Raw genomic sequence first — 9,137 nt, 5'->3', positions numbered from 1 at the left:
TCTCATTTCTTATCACATCTTATCTCCACACTGAGTTCTGCTTCCATCCTGTGTAGGACTCCTCTACTATTTGCCCAGAAAAGGAAAATACTTTGGGAAAACCTCAAAGCACAAGGTTTGCTTTTCTTGGGAAGTACTGACACACCTGCATCTCATTTTTATGGTCTTCTCTGGTGCCTTCCCTTTTCCTACTATAATAACTTGTATAGTTACTGTGATACTCATCTGAGCCGTCGTGTTTCACTGGCGTTAAGGCTGGATGAAAAGGTAAGCAAAGAAAGAACAGCTGTAGATCACAGGAAATTCCCATCACATCCTTTGTAGAACAGCAGAAGAGTCAGAGAAATGAAATAAAGTCAGCATTCAAGCTGCTGAACATAGACTCCCTGCTTCCTTGGTTGCCCCAGGCAAACCCAAAGTTCTCCTCATCCCTGGCTTCACAAGCCAGGGCTCAGTGAGCCTGTTAAGATATTACGTTATGGCTCCCAAGAATCAAATAACTTTTGTCTCCAGCCTATGGAATAAAATTAACTCTGTGGATCTGGGATAAGCAAAGTTAATGAAGTTGACCAATTGAAAGCATCAGAGCACAGACATCACATGTGAGGCTGCATGGAAGAACCGTGTGATGGTTGGGAGACTCAGAGGGCTCTGGAGCTAAAACCAGTTCATAAATTCACCTTCAAACCCAAGTTTGGTTTCTCAGGAAAAAAAAAAAACAAAAAGAGGTCAATATTGGATTTATAACAAAACAAAGACAATATCCAGTGGCACTTGGTTCAGCTGCAAGAAGGCATCAGTTACACAATAAAATCACTCATTCTCTCCTTATATAGGAGCATTTACCTTTAGGAGTAGCCTGGTAGGAAGGAGACGAGCAGCTGGATGGGATCGAGGCACAGCCAGCCTTCCTCTCCAGCTCTGCAGTGTTTGGCAGAATGAATGGTTCTTCTGCACTGATGGCACAATACAATGTAATGGTCCAGGGAAAGAAACCAAGCTGAAAACATTTGACAGCTGCTATTACCTAGAAAGGGAGAAAAAAGAAAGAACCCTGATGAGTTGGAAGGCACCAACTCTGGGAGTGTGAGTATTCGCAGAGGAACCTGCAGGTCTTTACGCAGAGGGAGCAGTTCCAACAGGAGATCTTCATGGTTCAAAGCTCTGGAGGATAAAGCACTGCCCTGAGCACCAGGGGAAGTTATGGTCGATAAGCATGTTTTCTTTCTACTCAATTTAGTTTGTGTTTTCAAGTCTAGGAATTGTCTACAGCTGATGAAGAAAAGCTTTTTAAGTCTTATAGCCTTACTAACCCGGACAGACAGTGGTCCGGAGGGGCATTCGTTGTACTTTCAAAGCATCGTGTTTGCAAAGTTGCTCACCTCAGTGCTCAGAAAACCTTTAGCAGTGGTAAGAAAATCAAACCTGGGCATAAATAATAGCTGTCACGCAGTGGGATTGCGTTGGCCTTGGAACAGATAACACAGCCCAGAAGAAAAACTGAAAATGAACAGAACCGAAGCGAGGGCTGGAGCAGAAGCTGTGGCTCTGAATGACCACAGGATAGCGAAGCACCTCCTGCCTTGGCCATGAGCACAGCGTGAAGCAGAGCACAGCTCAGAGCACAGCGCCGGCACCGATGGAACTCCCCCAGCCCTTCCTCCTCATTGCCACGAAATATCCTAAAGCACAGTAAAAAAGATCAGCAAATGAATCAATTTTATTTTCTAGGAAACAGGGTGTGGAGCTGCTCTGACACATTTCTAACCCAGACAGTTAAATAAATCAGTCTGGGGGATGGCATAATGCAACCTCTGATGAACTGCAGGTGCGAGGCTGTGTCAGCTCCTCAGCAGGCCCCACATCACAGCCTGTGCTGGGTCGGGCACTGATAATCCCACCCCGGGATCCCAGGGCTGATTTTGAGGTACTGAAAGGATACGAGTTAAATGATCTCAATTGCACCTGCTTTGTAATCCCTCCTAAATTACAAGGGCGTGTTTACACTTAAATCAAACAGGGCACTAAACTGCTGCCAAATGACTCTGTCAAACGTTCCTTTTTTTGTTTTTAAAGGCCATAAACACAATGCAGAGTGTGAACACGAGCATCAGTTCCTGCATGTGGTGCTGCTGATAACAGTGGCAGAGGCTGTGACCCCAGGGCAGGCACGTGCCTCTGGAAACCATTCAGAGCTCTTATATTTCTTCAAGGTTTGTCTGTTTGTTTGTTTTCAGTGAATGCAAATACAGTGACAGGTGGGTTTGCTTTGAGGTTTCTCTCGCCTGCTCACTGACAGCTCCCTGCCTTCCTTTGCTGCCCTGCCGGGCTCCAAGCGCAGCCATGCAGGAGTGCCACCAGCAAGCAGCAGACAGTTGGGATTTTGGTACCCAAATGTGGTACATAAGAGCAAAACCACACCATTTTTCCTCCAGTCTGAACAAGTTAAAAGGAGATGGAGTTCAGGGGTATATATGGGATTGAGAGACACAGCTCTGCCCCAGCTTCCAAAAGAACTGTGCCTGTGAGCCATGCGTGCGCCGCTGGAAATTCTGGTGCAAGTGTGTCAGTAGTAAGGAAACTCAGATTTGATTTGGAAATTGCTTAAGTGAGAAATGTTCAGTTTTTAGCCTGAACCATCGGGCTTTCATTTTTTTACAGCTACTCAAATACTTTTATTTTCTCTGCTTTATTTTACAGCATTTTTGATCTCCTGTCATGCTAGCTCCAGTGAATAAACCTGGATTGCAAACCTGGAAGTACTTTTTCCCAAAGACTCAAAGTAAAGCCAAGGGGACACTAATTATAGGCTTTGTGCTTAAAATAGCTCACACTTGTATATTATGGGTATTCCCATTCACACACGGTTTTCTTCCCCATCCATCCAGCACCCTCCTTCTCACACAGCTGTGTCCCACCAGCGTGCTTCTCTCTGAAAGCCACTCCATGAGCAGTTCCATTCTGTGAGCCCCTTCGTGTCCCCATCTGAGTGACTGCCAGGGGCAGCAAAGGAGCATCCCATTTGCCTTCAGCAGGCTCAGCAGTGGACAAGCTCACAAGCCTACCCCAAAGCCCAGTGTGTACATATGAGAAGGAATGAGTCTTAAATGCTTATTTTTTCTATATTGCTCTGACATGTGAAATATAAGGACTGTGAGAGTAAGAGATCTTCACATGTGTAGCCAGCAGCACATTAGCATATATCTTTTAAAAGTGCCCCCCTTCTATGAACACAAGTAAGCTTGCAAGCCAGGAAATAATAAAGAAGCAATTATTCATCTGAATATTTATACTTCTTCTGATATTATTCTTTGTATTTTTACTGAGCACAGCTGACTTTGGCCTGCCCAGTGTTTGGAAGCTCTCCATCCTGAGATCTAATATCCAAAACAGGAAGCAGCTTTGACAGGCATAAGCAGTAGTATAGGCAAACACAAAACACTGTAAACGTTTGGCTTTGGACCAGCTTTGTATGCGGCGGTAAAACATTTGGTATTCTGCTTGAGATTTCTGCAAGGAAACATCTGTGAGATTCTGCTGCAGATAACGCAAAGTGTTTGATCCATCTTTGTCCACCCAGAAGGTTTCATTCACCAGGCCTGGCTGTGTGCTGGAAATGAGCGTCATTGTTCCAGCGTGGGAAGCCCAAGTGCCATCTGTGTGTGCTCTGCCAACAGGCAGTGACGCAGCGCCCCGGCTGACAAACCAGGGCATGGGCAGTCCTGTGCCGTCCCTGCAGGTCAGCGTCTGCACATCTCCATCCAACACTCCTACCCCCATCTTCCAGGGCAATGCTGGTACCTGGGCTTCTACTCATCTGCATGGAGGCAGGTGGGTTGGCGGGTTGATGGTTGGACTAGATGATCTCAGTGGTCTTTTCCATCCTTAATGATTCTGCGAGGCATCTTCAGGGAAGAATTCTAATCAGTTCTGTTTCTTGTAAGGCTTTCACACTGGTGCATCTACACAGCGCAATGTCTGCGCCTGGTTTACACGTTTCTGCTCACTGTTTGCACCAATCCAATGGCACTGTGAACTACAGCTGTATTGCAGAGATGCCACAGATGCCACCACGCACAGCTCTGATCGCAGCCCTTCTGCCCATGTTGGACAACTGCAAGAGGCCACTTCCCATCACACAGCACGGGTGGGTGTCTCATGGCTGAATGTCCCATGCTGAGCACAGACAGCAGCTGCAAGGTGTGCTTTGGTTATTTCCAAACTGGATAAGACACAGCACCTTAATGGATTTCCATCGGGTTGTTAATATTTGGACTGCTGTCTGCAGGAAAATTTGACTGTGCTGAGTTCCTTTATAAGTGAAAGCAAATTAGATGTTAGAGCAAACTGTCAGGAGAAAAGGGAGAGTCTGCTGACTTCTTCAAAGACTTCATGTTGAAGGCAATGGCTCAAGTAAACTGCAGTCAGTTCTTGAGTTTTCTATGAAGTGAGATAGCCAGGAGAAACACTTCAGTGCAGCAGGCATTGCCAAGCTAATAATGCTGCTTTCAGTGTTGGTAGTTGTGCCAAAAAAAAGCAGCGTTCACCAATTAGGTCATATATTCTTGTTTTCCAACTATTTCATATGGGAAATTGTACTGTTATTTGCAACGTTCACTGGATGACTGTATTCTCTAAGTGTAAAGAATAACCAAAGCTCTATTATGCAGTCTATTCTTCAAAACAAATTTCCAAAGATAACAAATGCAGGAAATCAAGCTCATATCAGGTAATTAAAAACAGTGATTAGAATTTAAAGTTTGTGAAATGTGTGACAACTGAGCAATGGGAAAACTGTCCTTTTCCAGGAGGGCTTCACCTGCTGCATCCCTCCCACACACGGGCAGTCAGCGTCCCGTCAGGATAAATGAAGCTGTGTGTGACAGATGAACACTGCAACCGCGTTCATTTCAAGAGTGAAACTGCGAGAAGAAATCCTTCATGGATAAAGAAATCCATCCACTGGGGAAGGTGAGGTAAAATGGGTGTCCCTGTGCCAAACCATGACATTTTTATGGCAATTCTGCCTTTCCAAGCGTTGTTCTCTCCCACCCTCTCTCTCTTTCTCTGAAGTTTTAACCTACAAAAAAAAAACTCTTCTGAGGAAAAAACAACTCCCACATTTCTGACAAATAAATATGTCAGAGGTGAGGAGCTCCTTCTCCCTGCAGACCTGCCTGGTTCTTCCCCCCAGCCCATGCCTCATCCTTCTGCACCCTGGGATTGTCGTAGGCAAATGGAGCTCCTAAAAATCATATTACTACATTTTGGGTTTTATTTAATTCTTATCTCTAATCACATTTCATTGCTTCTTAAGGACATGCTGCAATTTAAACCCTGTTTCCTCTTCACTGAGCTTTGGCTGATCCCTTTAGGAAGGTTAGTCCACCCTCCCCATCACCTTGCTGTGTGTACATTTCTAATCATCAGCCCAAATGCTGTGATTTGTTTACTGTCCAACCATCCTCATTTTCTCTGAAATGGGAACTATTGATCTCTTACGCTTCACTTTAATTCAGGCATTTATTGCTGAATAACTATTCCTGAACACAGCAGTCAGGTCCTTCTCTCCAAAGTATCTTTGCTTGGTTTCTTTCTAGATACAAATAAACAGAACAGAAGAGTTCTGCACATTTGAAATAAGATTTTGGGTTTTTTTCCCTTCGTGTTCAGAAGTCTGGTCTTTGGGTCTGAGGTGAATGCAGGCAGTGCACAACACATCAGCAGTGCTTTACCTGAGTTGGTATTTTCAGTGATACTCAGAGCAGGATTAATTAGCAAGGCAGAACACCATGAAGGTGAGACAGTGATAGGAGTGCTGCTGCCTCACACAGCACATCCTCTTCCTGTCATGTTAATTATTTACTGAAGCCATTCACTACTTAAGCTGTGAACTTTCTTTGTCATCTTTCACTAATGACTTTGTAGTAGTTGGCCCAACAGAGGATATATGGTGGGGCTGTGAATTCTGCTGCCAAATTTATCAGTGTGGCTCCAAAAGCACATTTTTAAGCATAACAGAAAGCAAATCCTGTTGTACTAGGCAAACAAAGGGACAATTAAAGCGATAGGAAGATGTTTTAACCCAAAACACAAATATTTGCCCTTTCCTATATAGCATTTTCAACAACATAGCAGAAACGAATGGGTCGTTCTGCCCCACTGCGACTGCAGCATGTGGCAGCCCGTGCTCTTTGCATGGGAGGTTTGTGACAGGGATGGTGCTCTGCCACTCCTGCTGCAGTGAAGGGGAGAAGGAGCACAGGAGTTGTGCTGAGCCCTCCCAGTGTCGTGGCAAAGAATTTTCCATCTCTGGAAACAGATTCAAGGTCTCAAGGAGGATAAAAGCAAAGGCTGCAGTGATGGATGGGTTGATTTTTATGGCTACGTGGAAGTGGAAAACAGGGAACTGGAAGGAAGGTGCAACCTCTGAACTTCAAGTTGCATAAATTCTCAGCGAGGCGTTGTCTCTGTGCATCGTGGCCATGTTCTGTGTCACTGATTGCTGCAGTGACATTTGGAACAAACTGGCTAAGGAACACATGAACTCCTGTAGCAAATTTGAGGGTACTGTTTCTGTCTGACAAAATCTGACTGCAGAAAATGGCACACTGTAACAATCTTATTTTGGAGTTTTCTGACTAACTGCACAAGAAGTGGCCCAACTCCTAACACAGATGCAAGTTTGGCAAAAATAATCTCCTTGGCGCTGAACACTGCGATTCTGGCTTAGAGCTCAGAGCGAGGATCTGCTGGCAGTACACGCTTCCACATCCAGGGAATGACAGGGTTTGTCAGGGTTTGTCTCTCTCCTCTTGCAGCCTCTGCACGCACTGCTCACACCGTGCTGCAGTACAGCCTTTGACGTGTTGGTTTGCCAGATGAGACTGTTTCTTGACATGAAAAGAGCTAAAGAACTCACTGTCTTCATCATCCCATTCACCCTTTTTTATAGTGATAACAAGGAGGAGAAGCAGGAATGCCTCACAGCTGTGGGAAGGCTTTGTGGAGGAGGCTGGAAGCCTTCCTCCTCTCCTGCTGCCTGGGCCTTCCCTCGGGGCTCAGCAGGAGTGCCCCAGCAAACACACAGCTCCTGCCCAGCAAAGAGTTAATGGATTCTTCCTCTATGAAAGCCAGCGGGAAGGTGAGAATAAGGATGGTGACTGAGGCAGCAGCAAAATCCATCTTGAGATGGAGCACGGTATTTTTCCAATTTGCTGACTGTTGTTCTGGAGGGCGGAAGGTTGTGTGTGATGAGCATCCATCCTCCTCGCACCCGCAGCCCAGGCGCAGCAGCGTTCTGGCACCGGGCGGCACGCAGTCTGGCTGAGGCACCGGAGGTGGGAAAGCGAGACGGGAAGTGCCAGCCTGAGCACTGAGAAACAAACGAAGCTCTTTTGTTCTTTTTTCTTTTTTCTTTTTAACCCGTAACGGTGTCGGCGTTCACACCGAGGCCTCATCAGCACCCCGGGAAGGGCTCCCACGCTGCCCACCGCTGCGGGCACGGCGCTGCGGGCTGAGCGTGGCGCGGGGGACACCTAGAGGACGGCGCTGTGCCTCGCTGTGCTCTGCGCACCGGGCACTGCAGCTGCCAGCTCAGCCAATTTCTCAGTGATGTAACGGGAGAGAACATTGAAAACCCACTCTGTGTGCACAGAGAACTGTCCCCTGGGACAACGCGGGGCTCTCATCATCCTGCAGCCCTCGCTGCAGTTTCAGATGTCGTTAACTACTAGCACAAGATATACGGATGTCATTAACTAATAGCGTAAGCTATACTGCTGCAAGCGGAGGGTGAAAGAGTGAAATCTGTTCCTGAGCACTGCGATGGACTTAGCGGAAGGCTGCATCTGGGGAATCTGACCCTGTTCCCAGAGCGCCAGGTGCAATGCAGAGCACATTCTGCTGTTGTGCTGCGGGAGCGTTCCCTGCCCTCCCTCTGGCTGCTGGCAGTACCAGGCCCTGGAAGCAGAGCACAAGCAATCAGAATTATGACTACAGCTGCAGCTGTGGTGAACGGATGCCTGCTGTCTGCAGCCCTACTGAGAGGCGAGATGCAAGTGTTAAGGAGAGCACACAGAGAAGGTGTGAGGAGAAGCTCAGAGCCCGGGCTGCACTCAGCCTCCTGGTCCTGGCAGCTCCAGCTCCTCACATTGGCTCCTGTGAGTCTTGGCAGGAACCAGATGCTCGGATGCAGAGCTGCCCTGGGGCTTTTCCACAGCCTTACCCCCACTGTGCCACATGGCCATGGGTGCTTTCATGTTCACTGTTTTTCTCCCCCCTAAGAACGTAGATCCACTGTTTCTCTGCGATTTTCCCCTTTGAAACTGCATGACAGCAACAAAGTCTAGCAGGCAGTCAGCCTGGCGCAATGCTTCCATGGGAAACATTAAACTGCAGTGCTCAGAGAAATTATGAAATCTTTACTGGTAGGATTAACAGCCTACTTACTCTGGAGCCAACCAGCAGAGATTTATAATGCTGTAAAATAACCTAATTCTATTTTAAAAGACTTTGAAACCTAAATGCCACGAACTGTCTTCAAAACCAAAGGGCTGATCTGACTTTTTAAAAAGAGATCATACTTTGTAAGGCCAAAATTAAATGCTGTTGACTCAAGCATTTAACAAATATTTGTGAAGAATAGCAAGGAGAAGGATTCCTGGAATTGTTTCCACTGGAAAGGGAAATTGATGATAGTCTCCATCTCCTCGCTGCAGCCTGGGTTGGGTACAAGGGATGTGCATACAGCAGGTACACAGAGCTGCTGGGCATCTTCTGCAGCAGCCCAAGTGCTTCTGCCCTCCATGCCCCAGTACCTCTGTACTATCTGTTGTCTCTTTCTTTCACTCAAAGAGTGCTGAGGCCAAATCAGTGCCTGGACCAGGAGTGCTTCCAGTGGGCTTCCCAATGAAATTCAGTGCTTGCTGCACTTCTGGCTGCAGTCATTAAAAAGAGGTCGGTAATTGCGCCATCACTGAGCCTGACAGAAGTGGGTAGCACTGTTACTTTGATTAAGCTTTCTATGAATTCTGTGAATAAGAGTTCTGACATTTAAATACAGTATTTGCAGGATGGAGCTTTTAGCCAAATGCGCTGGCTGAACTGCAGGACATCCAGTTGTTCTTTGCTTATTG

Source organism: Gallus gallus, chromosome 20, assembly GCF_016699485.2.
Source record: "Gallus gallus isolate bGalGal1 chromosome 20, bGalGal1.mat.broiler.GRCg7b, whole genome shotgun sequence".
Taxonomy (NCBI): Eukaryota; Metazoa; Chordata; class Aves; order Galliformes; family Phasianidae; genus Gallus; species Gallus gallus.
This window is presented reverse-complemented; position numbering follows the sequence as displayed.